Raw genomic sequence first — 19,772 nt, forward strand, 5'->3', positions numbered from 1 at the left:
TTATAATAATCGACGTCACGAATAGATCGATCCCCTTATTTCTGTTGGGATAATAGGGGTAGTTGAGTTGGTATAACACTGCGGCCAATAGGTTATGATGTATATTTTATTTCCAACAACGGATTTCATTGATTATATAAATATTTGGAGATACTCGTGGGTTATCACACGAGTCACAATCGGGTTCAAAGTGTTCGACTCGTATAGGTATTAGCAGCTTGACGAGTGGTGACTAAGTTTTTGATTCTTTTCGAGTTGGTGTTTGAATGTTGACTCCTTCTGAGTTGGTGTTTGACTCTTCTCTCGCTGAGATTTGACTGACTGTCCGCTCTCATGTAATTACGGAGGAAAGCTCGGTGTGGGTGTGATTTTTGAACGAAGAAAGCGGATTCGTTGTTCACAGTTTTCGTTAGGAAAAGTGAGGGTAACGATCCGCGATGCCCATTGGTTACAGCCAACGTTAATGAATGAAGACAGGAGGAGGAAACCCCCTACGAATGTGGCTCATGTGTGACTTGTTCATGGGAAAATGTTCATGGGCTTTTCCTGTCAGGTTTGTGAGAGCGCACAATATGGATTGCTATGGATTGCTCTAAGGACCACCCATAAACCGAAAATGCTTACAGGATTAAGTTAAAAGATTCAGTTTATGGTGGGGCCTTAGGTTTATCGAGGGTCTGAATGACGGTACGCGGACCCTTGGCGGGCAGACCACGAGGGACGTCGCATGGACCATCTCACGCGACGTAACAGGTTGCAAACCGCTGCGTTAGACGATATAATCGACCCTTGAAAGTGGCAATAGAAAGGTATGTCCCTGAAAATTCAGAAATTTTTAGATTGCATAAACCTTTCTCAACACTGGTACAAGTCTTGAAAATAAAACAAGGCCTTTATACAGGGTGCTCCAATTTTGTCTGTCAAACGTTGTCAATATATTCTATAGGTTCAAACAAGGAAAGAATGTCATATAAACGTATATCATTATAAGGATTGTTAAAGAATTGTAACAAAAAAATTATATATGAAATATGAACGTGCGTTACTACGGTACAAAGTATGAATAGACCAGAAACATTTACATCTAGTAGCAGTGAAAAGGTATCGTAATACACCTACAACTCCAGCTAAAACTCTATTTCAAAATGTTCAGCATTACTGCCAATACAAGATTGACATACAGCAAAAAATTGAATTTATTACTCTTTGAAGTTCTCGTTTATTACTCGTGAAGCTGGAATCATAAAAGTATTACGATACTTTCTGACTACTACTGAATGTAAATATTTCTGACTTATTCATATTTTGTACCGTAGCAACGCACGGTCGTTACCGCTCTTTTCATATATCGCTTTTTGCTATAGTTCTTTAACAATGCTCCCAGTTTTCTCTCGTCTTGACTTACAGAATATGCTAACAACGTTTGACCGGGAAACGCTGCGACACCCCCCCTATAAGGATTTGACACATACAGAACTTTTAAAACTACTTCCAACTTAGGAATCGAACTTTCGGATCTTTAGAATTAGCATTTTTGTGCACAACTCTCAAAAAGTTTGAACTACGCACAAATCAGAACTTTGAATTAAGCAAGAACTTTACAAGTTGAACTTTCTGAACTTTGGACCTTAAGACTTTGTGAATTGTTGGAACTTCCGAATTTTATATCTACAGTTCAGAGTCAGAAATCGTAAGACGAGCAAACTGGAAGTTTGGCTTGTGATCCGTGCGCTGCAACGACGCGTAATCTGAAGCGGAACCTGCCGGAATTGCAGCACAGTGTAAATTTGAATGTTTCAACTGCGAACATTTCACGGTGGAAAACGACCAATGGTTTTAATGTCGGTTATTTAACGACGAGATCGCGTGACAAGTTTCCTCCGCTGCTGACGTTCTGACCCTCTTAAAAATAACGAATGGCATCAGTGCGCTCGTTGGTTGAACCCGTTCGCTTAGAGTTTGCGTTCATGAAACGTATACAGGTAGCCGGAAACCCGTCCCGTCCGACGAGTCTGAATGGAACAAATTGAGGTAATTCATATCCGTAGTGCGCACGAGCTGGGCCGATCCAAACATTTCACGCGATTTTTAATTAAGTAATGAAATCCACGATTAAAAGGTTCGCGGAAGAGCAGATCCGGCTATTCCTAGGGGAGTTGATATTTGAAAGCGAACTGCATCTATTGAATGAGAGCATTATAGGAACTGCAATCACGTGGAACATAGAGAATCTTTTAATCGATTTAAACTTTATCAAAACGACTGGAAACGGTTGAATGCGAGCTGCGTGCTTGTCGAACCTCGCCCTTTCATATTTTCTAGCATTTTCTTCTCTTTTCGTATTTCATCTGTATTCTTTTGTTTTATTCGCAATCCATTAGATTGTGTAATAGATTCGTTCGTATTTCTTTAAAAAAGCATATCTATAACATTGATTTATGTAATATATATAATATATAACGATATGTGTATTCTTTTGTAGGTAGATCAGGTAACTTATTTATCCTGTTCTTTCAAAGTTTTCGTCCATTTATCAAAAGATATAATGCATATTTTGACATTCTTCAGATTATTTAGTGATTATTTGTAAAGAAATTGGAAAAGGATATTATTACTTTAAAGTTATATGCTATTACGTAGTTTGTGTAGAGGTTTCCTAAAAATATTTTTAATTTCTATCATGTTGGCATTAACGAGTTGTAATCGCACAAGAAGAACACGTCCGAGTGCGTGAAATGGATTAAGCGTGTGCAGGAAACGTGTCAGAGTTTGCATTGTCGATTATTGAAAGCCGGCCGAAAACAACTTCCGTATTCTCGTCGAAAGTTAAATGAACTAACTTAGTCAAAATTTTATTTTCTCCGGACAAATCGCGCATTTTACGTTTCGGTGAGAGTTACATTTCGATACGACTCAGGATTTCCTACAGAACAATGTGTTTGGAAATTTAACAAAAAAAATCGTTTTAATTTAAAACGTGTAAACCGTTTCGCAAAATTGTTTTGCAATTTTTCCTAAATTTTATTTTATGTCGATATGATGTTAATATTCGACACCACCTGTATTTGCACAATATTCCTAAAAATATGCAATAAATGCAGAATATTGAGACTTATTAATATAACGAGTAATTAACTGTCTCGATACTTTTATGATATCTGTGAAACCTATCCTTGCACCATACATCATATAATTATTATACCTACTTCCAGTCTTCATTCCAAATTTTGTCGATATAATTATGATAATCGTGCCTCATTACGATCTAAATGAAACTTCAAAGTGTTTCGCATAACGCATATAATATATTACACAGAAAGTGTTCGAATACTTTCGTGAGCCACTGTAAGGTACAAAGAAAATTCAAAATGAAAGTTAATGCCAAAGTTCGAAACCATTTGTTTGATTTCGATTGGACACTTCAAAACGAACTTTCCTGTCCTCACCGATGGAAACGGAAGGGGCTATTTATTTAACAGAAAAGTTGGCCATTCACGAGTTTTCTGTACTCTGGCGAAAAATACCGGCGAATTGATTCGAGCTCGAGCGAAAGAAGGTCAAGATGAAGAAAGCCCGACAGGCGGTCTGAACTGGGTGCGATTTTTATCGGATACAGAAACACCCTCGGTCACCCTTTGGCTCGTTGAAAATCTGTGTCAACCTTCATTAAAGTCGCTGTTCCGTCGGTAGGGAGCTGTTGGGCACTGTAATGATCTGCGAACGGTGAAATTCATTCAATTGACACTTTTCAACCCCCTCGAGTTTTTTGCTTCCTCTTGGGTCATTGCAATGCCGCCGGCCACATCAAGTATGTCGATCGACCGTTCGTATCTTATCGCAATTATCATCGGCTACATTTGTTCTTCAATAGTTGTTTTCAAGTGTGAGAATCCTGCGCGAGAATCCTGGTATTCGCGAGTACTCACGAGTGAACGAGACGGATAACGTGAATCAATGATTCTATGTGAAATTGTGGAGAATCCGTTATATACATGTAGATTAGATACATGTATAATGTATATAGGTTGGATATGGAGCATTAGGAAGCTAGAGTTGTGATTTGTAGGCTTGGAGAATTGAAATGTCAAATCTAGAATCCACACATTGGAGAATTTGTGACGGAGCTCGAAAATTAAGAAAATTTTGATAAATTATTGCTAATAACTAGACTGTGGATATTTATAGATTTTTAGGAAATTCAAGGTTCCAAAAATCTACGAAATGCTATTGTAGGAATATATAAAATAATCAAAGTACAAGGTACACTTATTGTAATATGTAATAGACGAAACAAATTTCTATTTAGAACCTATTTCTTTAGTTATGTTCATACAAATATAAAATTGCATGAACATCCCCAATTTACTGGTAGGAACACTACCCTTTTTAGTTAAAATATTGGTTCAAAAAATTACGATTATTGTAGTGATTGTCCTCCTTAGTTAAAATGTCCTGTATAAAATGTCTTTTATTCATTTTTGAAGAACAAATATAATTTATTCAAATATTTCAAGTTCTTCGTTTTATCTTTGAAATAAAGTTACGTTATACAGGTTGTTATAGAGTAGCGATCACATATTTCAAAATTGAACGAAGAAAAACAAACACTTACTTAAACTTAATTAAAATCTTAATTTAAAAGGGCAGAATAAATCAATAGAGAAAGGATAGCATTAACTGTTGATAATAGGTGCAAGATACATTGCAGTTATTGGAATATTTCATGTAATTCATGTAAACATCTATTCAATTAAAAGATTTTTAATAATTGCTTCTTTTTTCTGATATGATACGTATTATAAAACGGGCTGCACTTCATTTAATTAATCGTGATTGAGATTCTTACCTAAATTACGAGAAAAAACGTTTGTTCTCTGTAATTTCGCTCATATTATTCGTATATGTACATATACGTTTTTCCAACATATTGCAGTCGTGGATTAAAGTAGGACAGAGTTTTATTAATTTAGCCATGTATCTCTCTAAAAGGAACAACGTAATTATTCCGTCGCACTATCGAAATAACAAGAAAAATTCTTTTCACGTGAAATAAATTAACGGTATTCATTTCAATGCATACCCAACGATCTAGCAAGCGTATAATCATAATTCCATCGTTCGTTATCGATGATTAATTCCTGAAATTTTTCAATGCCTTTTATCCCTTGATTTATTACATTATACGTATACAGTATGAAGGGATAGTCTGATAAAATTAATGCTTACATCTCATATTCTCGTTGATTCGTCTTTCGCTACTTATACTACCGTTCGAAAATATCCGGATATTTTAGCCGATTGGTGGCAAAAGTAGATGAGTGTTGATAAAATATACAAATTAATAAATAGCTAATAGTTAAAAGCAATATTTATTATTTAAAAACTGATCAACGGTATGTTAAAATTGAATACGCGATTCATAAAGAATTCTGTCAGGATATTGTGATAGAAATTTTGTTAAAAAATTATTTTTTTTTACACCGTAACGTGTTTCGCACTTTCGCAGATACCATTATTTCATTGTATATCTACTAATCTTTTAAAATAAATGTTATCATATAAAAATATAATAATATAGCAGAATAATAACACCTTGTCACCGCTGAATGCATCCAGCAGTGGCATCGATGCCAAACAGTTGGCGATGTACGCAATGTAATCATTATTTATCAACAGATAGTTTTTACTTGTGATTTTGTAATTAAATTACATTATATTCAAAATAGGTGAGTGCAGGGATACTTTTAACTGAATACCACTGTACCAAGCAATGTATCTTGATGAAAACGTAACTGAAATCGATGTGCAAGATACACGTGGGAATGAAAGTGAATCGAACCATATCAAGAAACAGATTCGATGTTACTCTCTGGGTGTAGCCAGTTATTGCGTCGATTTTTTCGTTCTCTTCTGCTCTCTTAATTGCTCGTTTCCTTTTATTTCGAATTTTAGAATCTCGACGAAATTGAAGTTTTCCGCATTTATAGAGAGGAAATTTTTCTTGTTCCTCAATTACGTGTTCCCGTTTTGGAACTTGAAATTGCCAGTCAATAGTTGAACGGGCATTGTGCTTCTAACGCATTCTTCGTGCTTCACCGACATGTTCGAGTGGCTGAAGTTAATTGCAGTATTATTCGCGAAATGTCTGTGCGCTTCCTTTCCTTTGATAAAACTTGAATACTGGTAGAATAACTATCGTTCCATGTTGTAGGTTTAGTGATGGACTGGGGAAGAAAGAAATACGGTTTTATTTAACTAAACCCACATCGTGTGTTTGATGTCGTGACGTCGATGACGTAAATTTCGACTATGAAAAAATGATGTGTTTCCTTTGAAATATCGTAAAATATCAAACGTATCATAAATAAATACATTGTATAAAGAAATCTATTTCGATCATTAGAATTTTTCTTTGGATTTTAGTGTTATACCAAGCATATTAAAGTCAAACATGTTTCAAAAATTTGATCGTAATTATCGTCGTGATAAAGTAGAAATTGAAACTGGCTGCCGTCACATGAACTATGTACTTCTTGCCTCTATCGTTTAAATAACGATTTCAGTCGTATATCACGCGATATAACACGAGAAAACTAACGGAAAGACAACATAACTGTATTTCACACAAAGCTATAAGCAAGGCAAATGGCAAAAGAAAGTGAAAAAAGTTCTCGGTGAAACATTCGTTATGAATTATGACTTAAAATTCAATTTCTGATCGAAACTTTCGGCAATTTTGATTCGATGCTAGTTTAACAACGCGATTGTTCCTGGCATAGCCAATAGAGTTGCGATAAGTTTCATCGAGATAATGACTCTGTATTGTGCGCATTACTTCTATAGAGAAAAGGTAATTTATTATTATACATACTTGACTGATATTAAATTCAGAAATTTAATAAACTAGCATTGATAATTCTATTAACTTCCACTAATTACTATACACTAAGTGAGTTCATACTTCGCAGAAGAAAATTCTCTCTTTCAAGAGCGACTCAACGAAACGGAAGAGTCGAAAGAAAAGGATATTCGGTGAATTTCGATTGTAAACAAAACCGCAAATCCGTACTAAGCGTTTTCCTTTCCAAGAGCATAAAACGTTGCAAAAGGTGCCATATTCACTGTGGTTGACATCAAAGGACTACTTTCACGCTCTTTTCGCGCTCTGTGTACTTTGTCGCAGGACAGTCGTGGAGGAACGGCGCGCGGCTGACTAGAAACTTGTGAAAATTGCTTTATATCATCCACTCCTTCGTTTTTCACCAATCTTCTATCCTTTACTACTCGTTCCAAAGAAATTATAACCAGTAATATGCGATTCTTCGAAAAATCGTTTAATTAATTATCGTTTTATTCACGGCCAATTTTATCGAAAACAGATTTTGCGTATAATAGTCTCGATCAAAATTAATAGTAACAAGAAGAAAAAATTAAGTTTCAATTCAATGTTGATTTAATGTTACATCGGCATTTAATTAAACAATGAAATAAATGACGATATGATATTCCAATTCATAAATTTAATTTATGATGAAGATCTCCCATGGGTATTGAAACAATATCATTTAAAAGGACGCTGAGTTTACTGGTAACGTATAATTATTTATACATTGCATCGAATCAAGGGTAACGGTAAGCCGACTATCTTTGTAGCAATTAAAATATAATTTTGTTTATTACCTGAGATACGTCGTATCAGCGTGAAATTACGCTTGAAATCTAATCAAATCGCTGGACAGTATTGTTATCGGAATGTTTTCGCAGGAAAGGCGCAACGATACAACGGTTTGTAGAGAGATCGATATCCAACCGACTCGTCGAATATTACAGATATTTTTATCGTTTCGAGACCGAACTAACAATCGTACTTTTATTGTCGTCGACAAGGCGGCGCACGACAAACACAGGTCCATTTTTGCGTTTCATAGAGACTTCCTAAAAATGCCAGTGAAAGGTCTAAAATTGCCGTGAAATTTCTACCGTTTTCAAACCTTTGGCAGTGCCATTCGCAATATTTTTCTTGTCAAGTCAGGCCCCAAAGAGTGTTACTCGGCACGTTTGCCTACGCTTTCCAGCTATTTTCTCCCGCGATCGATATTAAATCTTACGCATTGTTCCGACAACTGGCTGTGCCATTACAACAATGCCGTTTGCTCATACGAGTCGAAATTTACGATAATAGGGGCTGCGATGCAACATTGTTGCAACGAGCATTGTTGCATTGCGGCAAATCTCTTTTCTCTGCTGTTCTCGCATACCGGTCCTTTGTCACGTTCAATGTTCGGAAATGAGATTTCGCAAGATGTCAGAGCAATGTCTGCAATTTTGGCCAACAATCGCGTAATGTGTTTCGTTCTTACAGAACGAACGTTCTCTTTAAGTATTTACTTGTTTACTCCGAAACATGGGTGCAACGTGATTAACCTAGTCTGACTATATCGCCATAATTACATTTTTTCATTCGATTCACCGACCAAGATATGCTATCCTTCGATTCGCAATTGACAAATTAAGTACATTGCATACTACTACATAATCGAGATATACAAGTATTACATTGATGGATCTTTCCGTACAAATACTCGATACTGTTCATAAGTGCTAGGATATTTATACGAAACGTGATAATTAACGTAAAGTATCAATCTGATATGACGATCAAGTATAGATCTGAAAAAACTAATCGACTAATAAGAATTTTATATTCATGCATAGTTGCGATTCGATATACGTAAGTTCACAAAAGTATACGATTACTTGTGAAAATTTGCATGATATGATATGATTTCGCATGATACGATTATCATGATCGAAGTTTGAAATAAATCCAAGTTTACGATACTTTCATATTGCACATTATAAAGTTTACGATTCAGACCACGTCGACGATTTAATTAGCATTTTAAACGCTTGACGGGTCCGCTCAGTAGCAAACGACGTATCGTAAACTTCGATACCAGATGAGAATTCGACAATGAATCATCAGACGATGTCATTAACGGGATCTCGCGCTATGCACCCTCGACCAGGTACGCACAAGACGCACCACTTGTGAGACACCCACGGACATTTCGACAGTCAGAACACGTTGACGAAAACACACTCCTAGATCAAACAACACTTCAGAAGACACTTCAGAAGACACTTCAGAAAACACTTCAAAAGAGACTTCGAAGTAGGCACTACTTCAAAATCACAATCATACTAGGAGACTTCAAAATCGCAATCATTCTAGAAGACTTCAAAATTACAATGATACTGTGGGATGGTGTGACGTTAGCGAAAGACGTGGCTGATTGTTTATAAACGTTGTTAAGATATGTTAATGTTGTCAAGGAGTGTTGTGAGCGTTACCAAGGTTTGTTACAGTAATGGTAATGCTGTCAGAGTTGAATTAATCGTGATCGAGAGAAGTTCATCGTGTTGCTGTGACGTAGAAATAGTGTTAAGCAAATTCGTGAAGTGCGATATTATATTCAATTTTGTGAGAGTGTTACAATATTGTGTTTATCATACTGTCTTTTCTATTAATTTATAATAAACATTCCTACAATACTGATACTTCAAAATAAAGATCCAACAAAATCATAATCATACTAGAACTCTTAATGAATCTTCCACCTTGGGCGATAATATCGTTCAAGGTTCGCGACCCCAACCGAACAGTTACAACTTAACTGATAGCCAACTACTAGTTGAGAGGTCGCAACAAAAGTATTTATTGCAAACGTACGCTTAAATCAAATTCACGAAATTATTTAAACAGTTAATTACCTATCTTATGATAAAAAGTTTAAGGCAACTGTTCATACTGTGAATTTGTATAAATTACTAATTCTAAGTATATGTTTGAAGTAAACCTTGTAACCAGTATAATCATGGCAATCGTGGGCCATTACGGTGCTATCGAAATTTCAAAATGTTTTATATGACACATACACGTGAACATAAAAATTGTCTACGTTAAATATTCATTTACTTTCGAAAGCCAGTACATGATCGTAGATATATCTAGGATCCCTTAAATTTTCTTGATTATCTTCTTCCAATATATCCGCGAGGGTGTAAAAAGAAACGTGAAAATCAAGAAATAGTAATCCCAGTAAACAATACACTGCCTAATTTACTTTTCACCTATAAAAATTAAACTCCAGAGAAGATTACAAAAAGGAAAGGGAAAAAAGGGTGGAACAAGAAAATATCCCAGCCATGGGAACTGCCGGTTAAAAACAGGTGGCCGATACGCTCACGATCATAAAGTCGACTCTTCTTTTTACGCAGCAGAGAGTTCAGCTAGCGTGAGATACTCGCGTTCGATCGAGGCTCGATTCGAGCACTGGACTAGAAACGGCCAACACAGCACAGCAAGCCATTGGTCTCGATTCGAGCCCTTCTGACCACTGCTACCCTTCGCAGAAATTGAATCGAATATCGGACTTTAGGTTCGTCGAGCAATCTTCACAGGAATTTCAAGTCCTCCCCTTTCGCATTACCTGGATTATGAATATCGCGATTTCTCGTGGCCGCAAAATCAGAGGAAAAACACCGATCGTACGACGAGAGAACGTACGAGGGCGTCTCGAATGCTGCCGATTCGAAAGAGTGAAATGGCACGGAGCACGAGTTCACGGAGAATTTCTAGAAGCTTTCGATCTTTACGGTTACCGCCAGCTACGCCGAGTGAATTGTTACAATGCAACGAGGGAAATTGGAATTAGCGATGTCAGCGGACATGAAAACAACAGAACGCGAGAAATTAGAATGTTCCAATTAGCCGGGGCGCAACGCACGGAAACTGGCTTCTAACGCGGATAAAGTCGAAAATAATTGGAATAGGGGAGCAGTTCTCCGCTTATATGAATTTTCAGTTCCTACGGAAGAACGAGCAATTCGTGGCAAATTTTTTCTTATTTGTGTTAGAAATACGTAATTCGGATTCTGCTGAGCAGCTAGATACCGCGCAAGTTATATGGCCTGTAAATTCAAAGATCAAGCTAATTTTTGAAAAGTAATTTTAAGTCTAAAGCTTGATCTCTTCTGTGAGTTTTCTGAAATTGATCTTCTAAAAGTTCATTGTTTCGTTGGTATTAACTGTTCCAAGTTCCTTTCCAATTAGAAAAATATAAAATCAGCATGATACACTTTGAGGGATCTTATTCTTCTCGTAAATAATTAACAAATATTTTCGGTATGTTCAAGTTCTTGTTTCTCTCTTCTTTCATCGCTTTAATAATTCATAAATGGGCAACGTAAAATTTGTTATGCGTTTTCACGAAGATCTTACACAATCGATTTTATATAATCGTGTTCAATAAAACATATATAATACCACAAATACTAGAAGATGGAGAATCGATTGCAAGAACTAATCGATGATACAAGAAACCTAAAATTGACGCAGATGTGCTTTTTTCATTGAATCTGTCGATTCTATAAAGCATTATTTTTCAAAAAGGCTTTGATAAATACCGATTCATCGTAGCTTCGAAATATGTCGTTTTAATCACGCTCATGCCTCTGCATTCCACACTGCTAACACCAGAAATTTGTACAGACCTCTAACAATTTCCATTAACAAAGAAGATTGTTCGTTTCATAAATTTCACAAAAAATTCTCGCCAAGTTCTCCGATCGATTCGATCGCTCTTTCCCATTCGTTTTTTGATCAATAGATACGTTATTACGAGGCTCGAGTCCTTTCGTCGACAATTTACATTTACCCGATCCGTAACTAGCCTCCCCGTGCTTATAAGATATCGATAGGCCATAAATTTATCGGTAATAGTAGCTCTAGATGCGCCACTTACGGGCCGAACTAGAGCTTAATTGCAGCTGAACCCAACATAATTGCCGAGTCGAAGGAACGAGCGAGGAGAAGCTCGGCTGAACGAGTACGGAGAACGGGGCTTGGATATTTCCCCAGAATTACGTGGATCACGATCGTTAAAAAGGCAGATGTCGAGTGTCGGTGTTGTTAAAGACGTACTGACGGCCTCGTTTCGATACGATCGACGCGATCGAGTGAAAACTCGCAGTTATCGACAGGCTGGTGTTCTGGCGCCTTTCGATGAATCTTCACGAGTATCTGCCACGATTTTTCCTGTTTCTTCAATGCCATTCTATTTTATCATTTCTAGCTTGTTTATTTCGAAAGTGTTAAATACTCTTCATCGTAAATTTTATTCCGAAGAACGAAAGGAAGAAATATTTCAAATGCTCGGTAATGTTTGTGCCAAATAAAAGTAATCTGAGGGTGAATCGTTTATTCGTTGTTAGATGAAATTTGTATTGAAAAATTTTTCGTTAAATATCGTGTGTCATGAATCTGCCACGAGCATTTTTTTTGTTAACAAAGCGTTGGTGTATCTCGCTTTTACATCGAATGAAACTTTTTGCACAAAATGTTATTCTTTTCAAGCGAAATTTCACCAACTGTATCAGCGATCAAGTGAAATCGTTTTGTCCGATCTGTTCTTTTAATCTGCGCCAACATCGAGACCAGATTTTCTGCATGATAAATCGCAAACAATATAATCGCAGTCCAATGAAATTTCGTTTCTACCCGAATGAAACTGTATTCACATATTCCACCCAACGAACGTTATTCCGTTACACTCGATATAACTAATAAAACAATAAGAAATATTATTTCTTTATTCATAATGACTAATATCTAGTATTATATAATTGCTTAATATTCTAGCTACACCACAAATACGTAGCTACATATCACAGTACCAAATTTTACACATCAAATGAACCTCGAGTAGATTCAAACGAACAATTTCTTATTTTATTCGATAAAACTAATAAAATAACAAGAAATATGTATTTTCTATTACATAGAACTCGAAGCTCACTTCAATTACCCCACGAATATATCCAAATACGAATTCCAAACACGAAACCAAAAAGCAAAAAAGACACTTACCTAATTACTTGTAGTCATTCATACACCGCGGAACACGCAGCTCCTTTCATCCTTCCATTTCTGACCGTGTGTTCAATTCGAATATGAACTAACCAAGAATATTCACCGCGTCTCGATTTCAGCCCCAGAAGATTCTCGAACAGCGAGACACCTCGGACAGCTACGGGAAATCAATGGGATGGTGGAGTATCGCGTTCGGTGGCCTCGCTACGAACTGATTTAAATTTAGCATGGACCAGCCTAAATACACAGCGACCGACGTCGACCGTTTCGACTCGCCCCGAGAAATACCTCAACACGCGTCGCGATTCTTCTCGTGCACATCCGAGTTTATTCATTCGTTCGATTTTTTTTTTCGTTGTTCGATTATCGTTCGGGTTCGCGGGCGTCTCGATCGAATTAACAAGGCACCGAATTACAGAGGGGAATTGCAAAATTCGATTAAAAATTCCCTTGCCGGAGGCACTCCAATTATGAAACTATTATGCGGTCGAAATGCTTTTAGTTGTTGAACGTAAAATTACCGAGTCATTGAATTATAAACTGCGCCGGGGCTTTTTGCGCAGCTGCGAAACTACAGATACGCAAGAAACCGCGAGAAGCGGGAAATTAATTGTACGCCACGTGGATGTGTTACGACACATATTTATTTTCGTCAAATTCATCGGTTTCGTACAGTGAGGCTAAGAGCGCGTTCATTGGGTCAGTTAAGTAAGACGAGACAAGCATGATCAACGAATGCAGATAAATTTTGGAAAATGATAGGAATAATAAGACGTGTGAACTGAATCTTGATAATGAGGCTCAACAATGAATAGGTGTGTATTTTGCTCAATCGATTTAAGGTGTTGAAATGTTATACCGCGAGAGAAAAATGGTAGTATTTCATCCTTGAATGTTGTGCACTACATTCATCGGGCGTAGAAAGAATATAAAATTGAAAGCAGAAAGCCGGATTCATAAAATATAGCTCGAATGTGTCACAAACGCGGGGAGAGCAGAACGAGGAAGATGAAAAACTGTAGGAAAAATGGAGGCCTTTCCAACGAATCTATAAAATGTTTGAAAAATGGCGTAAAGTAATACCGTAATAAACATAAGAATGAAATGTGGCCGAGAATTTCATTATGAACACCCCGTATATCAAGCAATGCATCTAAACGTATGTGCTTCTCAAGAGTGCATAACCTAAAAAGGATTTTACATTTTACCATCTATTCTTACGTTCAAACCTCTCGACGCTCGATAAACCGAGCTTTCAACTCAAAATCCTGACACTTCAGCGGTGTGTGAAAATAAAATTTTTATCGCTAATCAGGTCAAAAAGCAGTCGCTCGGACAGTATCGATCTGAAAATGAAGATCACGCGAGAAAGGCATAAAAATGAATTGGAATTTAAAATTCTTCTCATATAAAAAAGAAATATGACTTATAATGTAACATCGTATAAATGAAATGACTTAATAATAATATTGGGTTGTGACATAAATTCGTCCAGTATAATATATGCAATATGTTTATAAAAATAGGACGAATTCATGTTATAACACGATAAAATGATTTGTAAAATTACTCTTTTATAAAAAACAATAAAAACGCATTTCATCACTTTTTTCTTCGTAATCTTCGCAATCTTCGCAATCTTCAAATATAAAAACGATTCACAATCGAAATCGTAATCTAATTCATCAACGATATTTTACAAAAAATATTGTACGCAAGAATTTATACGACTAGACCAGAGAAATTCAGCGAAACTGGAAACACAAGGAATATAACAAGCACCGGAGTGTTTTCGCGTTGTTGGAAACACCTACGGAGAGCAATTAAGTGGCGATTACGAAGGATTCCCGATGATATGTTTCATCTATTCCTCTCGCGAGCCTCTGGAGTTGCACCTGGGTATTATCTACTTAGACCACGCGACGGTTAATTGCAATTTTATTGATTCCCTCGGTTGGGATGTTCGACACGCGTTAATTGGTTAACTGCAAAAACAAACGCGCTCGTACGCGGCGCGACGCATTTCTATCGACGCAGTCCCAAGTTAATTGCTCCAGAATAAGTTGGGTTCCGCAGTCATGCAGTGTCAAAGTTAAAGTAACTGTGGCCCTTTAATAAGTCCGCATATGCAGGAAGTAATTTAACGAGGATTACGATTTTTTAAAAAGGCGGCGCACCTTCGCGTAGGAAATTCAAACTCGACCAAGTCTGCGGAAAAGAGCCTGCTGGAATTACACGTGATAGAAGTTCGCGCGTCAATTTTAAGAGCGAAAACTTTCATAACGGCCGGAAAGGAAAAGAAGTATTCTCAAAGGCGTCTATTTGTCGCTACAATGTAAATTATTTTTCTAGACTTGTGCGGTGGCGTTATTTGATACGTGGCAAGCGACGTTAAAGTTATTCGGTGAATATAATTTCTCCGTTGCTCGTTGAATCGTTGCGACGAGGAAATGAAGCCGGAAGATGTCACGAAATTTCGTGGATACGCCATTCATTCCATAAAGCCGGCTACAAACGTCCCGGTAAGTCTGTCAGTTATGACTGCACAGACACGGTTGCGCAAGTACGTGTGTATGATAAAACTGTGCAGTTATTTTGGCCTGTGAAGGCAACCGGAGCAAATATGAAAAATCATTCGATATGACTGTGCCAAAATAGCCTGTACAGATACTCCGGAGCGTGTGTACCAACGTTTGTTAATTGTTGGGACGCCGTAAATAAAAGTTCACAATTTACGCGTAATCAAAACATGCAATAAGATACGAAATAATAATGAATGTACGAAATTATGTCCCCCACCCATCAAGAATGGGTGGAAGAATTCGTCGAAATTTACAAAAGCGAACCGTACTTACGGAATTTGAAGCGCAAAGATTGCTAAAATCGTGTGATAAAAAAGCGTATTCGAAATTCATAATCAAATTAAAAGAGCTTGACGCTTCTGTGATTAGAAGAAGCGCAGTAAAGAAAATAAATAACCTTTGAAGCTGCTATCGAAAAGGATTAAAAAATGTGAAAGTATCATCGAAGTGGGGGTACAGATTACATGTACGAATCAAGATCATACTATTTTAAAGTGCATTACTTGAATGGTCAAGTCATTCCTCGTAATTCTCGATCAAATATTGGAAGAGACGACGATAAAAACATAATTTAGGCAAATTAAATAAAATAATTTAATTATTTATGAATATTATATATACATTATAGCAAATATATCCACTTTAATTCATGAAATTATTTTGCTGAATGAGGAATGTTACGTCGCGTGAGATAAAGGAGCCTCAAGCCGTACTCACTCGTAGTTTGGCAGCCAATATACACACAATGGTATCCAATATTAAGGTTATTTAATTGTTGGAAATATATATATTATAACCTGTTAAAATCAGCGTTATACTTACTCAACCACCCCTATTATCCTAATCGAAATAAGGGATCAATCTATTCGTGGCGTCGATTATTCGAATCATAACGGGAATTTACGACTCCCTTTGACGCGCTTCTTCGAGATCGCGTCTCTCCGCGAACGGTCGAAACAAGGAATGTTCCCTTTATTTATGAAGTAATTTACAATAATCACTAAGAAAATATTCTCTTTTTCAGTAGTATTAGATGTATTTCATAGATTTCTTCGATCAAAACTTTCCATACTAGGGTCTTTTGTGTGAAACTCTGATGCAATAAATCCATCTTTCTTATTTTTTCGATTAAAACATTCTGATCGAGAGTAAGAATTCTGCACCGATTTAATTAAAAAATTGTATAATACATACTTACAATTACAACAATATCGATGTTTTTTTAGATCTACAATTATGTATTAATTTTGTCCACCTTTATAATTATAAAATTTCAACCTATTGCTATTTGGAGGAATGATCTCAACATGTTTCCCATCGATTACTCCAAAACAAAGCGAAAAGTTCCACCTTCCTTAAACAAATTTGGCTTCATTCTTTCATTCTCTTTCTGTGTGCGGAAACTAAAAGGGACGATATATATACTGTAGAAATATAGCACGAGTATTCCTGATATAGCATCGCGGATGTCGGTCAATCACTTTAACCGTATAATTTGTCAACATCAGTTCCATTAACTTCTGCATTTACACCTGAATACAATCATCCAACACAACCAAACAGGAGTTTATAGATATCAACGTAACGACTAACGAATAAAGTACTACTAGCTGTTAAAAATCATTTTAAGCGTCCACCAAATGAAGAGGTTCATTTTGATATCTGTGGGAAAAATGTTGTCATGAAATTACGCGGGCTGTCTAAATAACAAAGACTTATATCAGAGAACATTTGTTTCAAGCTGAAATGAGCAATTTAAATATGTTCCACCAATTAATTTGTCAGGACCAACAGTAACTCCCACACTTAGACCAATGCAATATTACCAACAACAAGTGTACTTTGCAACTGCCATGTCAGTACATCCTTCCACTTCGGAAAATTCCGCAAGCTCGTTTGTATCTAATTTTAATACAGATATGTAAAGTAGTAAATCTTAATAAAAAGAAAATTATTTTTTTCGTACCTTTAAATAATCTTTATTGGGGAAGTCTCAGATGATACTACTCTTGAAAATTTTGAGGTAACTTCTTCCAGTAGCAAAAAATCTTAGAGTCGTAGTTAAACTGTCGTATGGTGAAATGACGTTTCTCATAACAGTACCTGTTTTTTTAATTAATGGAATAACTAAAAAGAGGAATATTACATAGGTTCTTTCATTCGTGCGTAAATAACTATGCCAATCTTTAGGTGGGAACCGTAATTCATTTAACAAGATGTGAATAAGCTTCTTTCTTCTTCAGCCATTCTTTACACCATATACGGTGATACATAAAATTTTCATTATACATATTATTGACATAAATCTTTAAAATTTCTTGTTTAACTTTTCTTTAGGTCATTTCTTAAGTTTTCTACAGGCGCAGATAAAAAAGTTGTAAAACACGACTTTTACTTTTTTCTTCTCGACTCCGACCAATCGCAACTTTTTCAAAATTTTCGTTGCGCGTCATGCTGTAAACTACTCCTTCCAACTTCGCAAAAAAAAAAAAAGAAAAAAAATAGAATCAAGTTGTTTTGACCAATTTTGGAAAATTTATTCTGTTTTAAAGTGGGTATGAATACTTTCTACACTCACTGTATCACGTTTTATTTTACGTTTAACACGCCTTTTTGTAGCTAATAATAAGTCTAGTAACGCTAAGATGTCCCGCCGTCACCCGATGCCATGTTCAACTAAACTGACAGGTTTGCCATAGTGTGTGGTTGCTCTACGGACACTAGGAGGACTTGCAAAGACGTGCCTGTACAGCAATAACTGACAGACTTACCGGAACGCAGCCAAGTTAACGGTGACTTTTTGTTATGATTAGTTTAGGGTTCGTAATTTTGCAAAGTATATGCAATAAATATCTTGTAACTTCTATATACATTTTCAGATTCATAACATAGTATTCATTATTTAATTCGTAAATTAATTCAATAATGTAATTATGATGGTCTTGTCTCCATATATACATAACTTATATATACATTGGATGTCCCATTTTAATCGGTTACAAAATCTAAACTGTATATTATTCGAAAAAAGAGTTTCAAATAGAACTTGTCGAGAGAAATATCTGGCGATGGTCGCAGATCTTATCTAGGTAGATGCACCTTCGAGACTTTAGGGTAGTCTTTGTTTTTCTAAATAGTACGATACATATTTTTAGACGCCAGTCGATGCAGTTTTCTATTCCCTACAGAAGAGTATACAGGTACTTGACTCGAAAATTCATTAGTTTAAAAGTTATCTGAACTTTGCAAGGAAATTTGTATTAGTTTTTATTCGGTAATAATATGTGGAGGATTGGTCGTTGTTAGGTTGAGCGAAATAACAAGAGCAAAATATTGCTGTCGCAGTCCGTCAAATATATTTTGAATAAATAAATAAATGAATTATTTACAGACGAATTTGTGAGTTGTTGGTACAAATACAAGTCGCGGAATAAATATTCAATAAATACTCGGAGAAACTCTGTAGATTCACTTCGATACTCGTTTATACTCGTTGATGCTCTTCGATACTGTTCGAAAACTCCTCTGCTCGCTTTTTTAGACTGGTCGGGGGAGAACCGGAAAATTCGAGTTCGTCTACGTTTGACGGTTGTATGTAGCGGCAACATTGCTTTGCCCGGAGTTTATTTGTTCTTACATTACTTGTAACCTAACGGTCTTAATACTCCGAGGCAAAACAACAACAGGATTTGAATTGTCCTCTGACTCGTGTGCCGCTACATCACCCTCCCCTTCCAGTGATAACGTTTTTATTGAGTTAAACTTTTAAAATATCTACAGAGTTTCTCTTTGTCATCGTTATTTTTTTATTATCGATATACTCCATCCGACAATCTGCCAGGATCCAATCGGAAAAACGGACTCTACGTCCGGACCGCGTAACATACTTATTCCTGGTGTTTTCTTCCGTGATCGCTGCTTGCGCTGTTTTCGTCGTGCGCATTTGCTTGCTTTGCCGGAATTAGTATGTTACGAGATTCGGCGGTCTTTTCTTCTAGATCGTCCGGAACTACAAACGCCGGGCTTAAATGATCTACGGAAACCGTTACGTCGCTTCTGTTCGCAGGTCCATGTACCTTATTACGCGGATAGGCGCACGTGTCCGCACCAGTGTCTATTAAATAAGCGACATTCGTTCGCTGGTCCCGAATAAAAATGCGGCAGGTTCCCAAGCCGCCGACGTTCGCCGCGTTTACGGACGACTGGACCCGTTTCCCCGCTACTACTTGCGCGGGGATCGACACCTTCGCTCACGT

At 36.6% G+C, this 19,772-nt stretch overlaps 1 protein-coding gene across 1 annotated transcript in view; it reads right to left on the reverse strand.

The window, feature by feature from the left end:
* LOC117215762 (glutamate receptor ionotropic, kainate 2-like) overlaps nt 1–13,441 on the reverse strand; it is a 73,562-nt gene extending 60,121 nt beyond the window's left edge. The window contains exon 1 of the mRNA XM_033462227.1: nt 12,932–13,441. The gene's annotated coding sequence lies outside the window, so the exon portion shown is untranslated. The remainder of the gene's footprint in view (nt 1–12,931) is intronic.
* Nucleotides 13,442–19,772: the final 6,331 nt, after the last annotated feature.

This window comes from Bombus bifarius, unplaced genomic scaffold, assembly GCF_011952205.1.
Source record: "Bombus bifarius isolate JDL3187 unplaced genomic scaffold, Bbif_JDL3187 scf7180000009790, whole genome shotgun sequence".
Taxonomy (NCBI): Eukaryota; Metazoa; Arthropoda; class Insecta; order Hymenoptera; family Apidae; genus Bombus; species Bombus bifarius.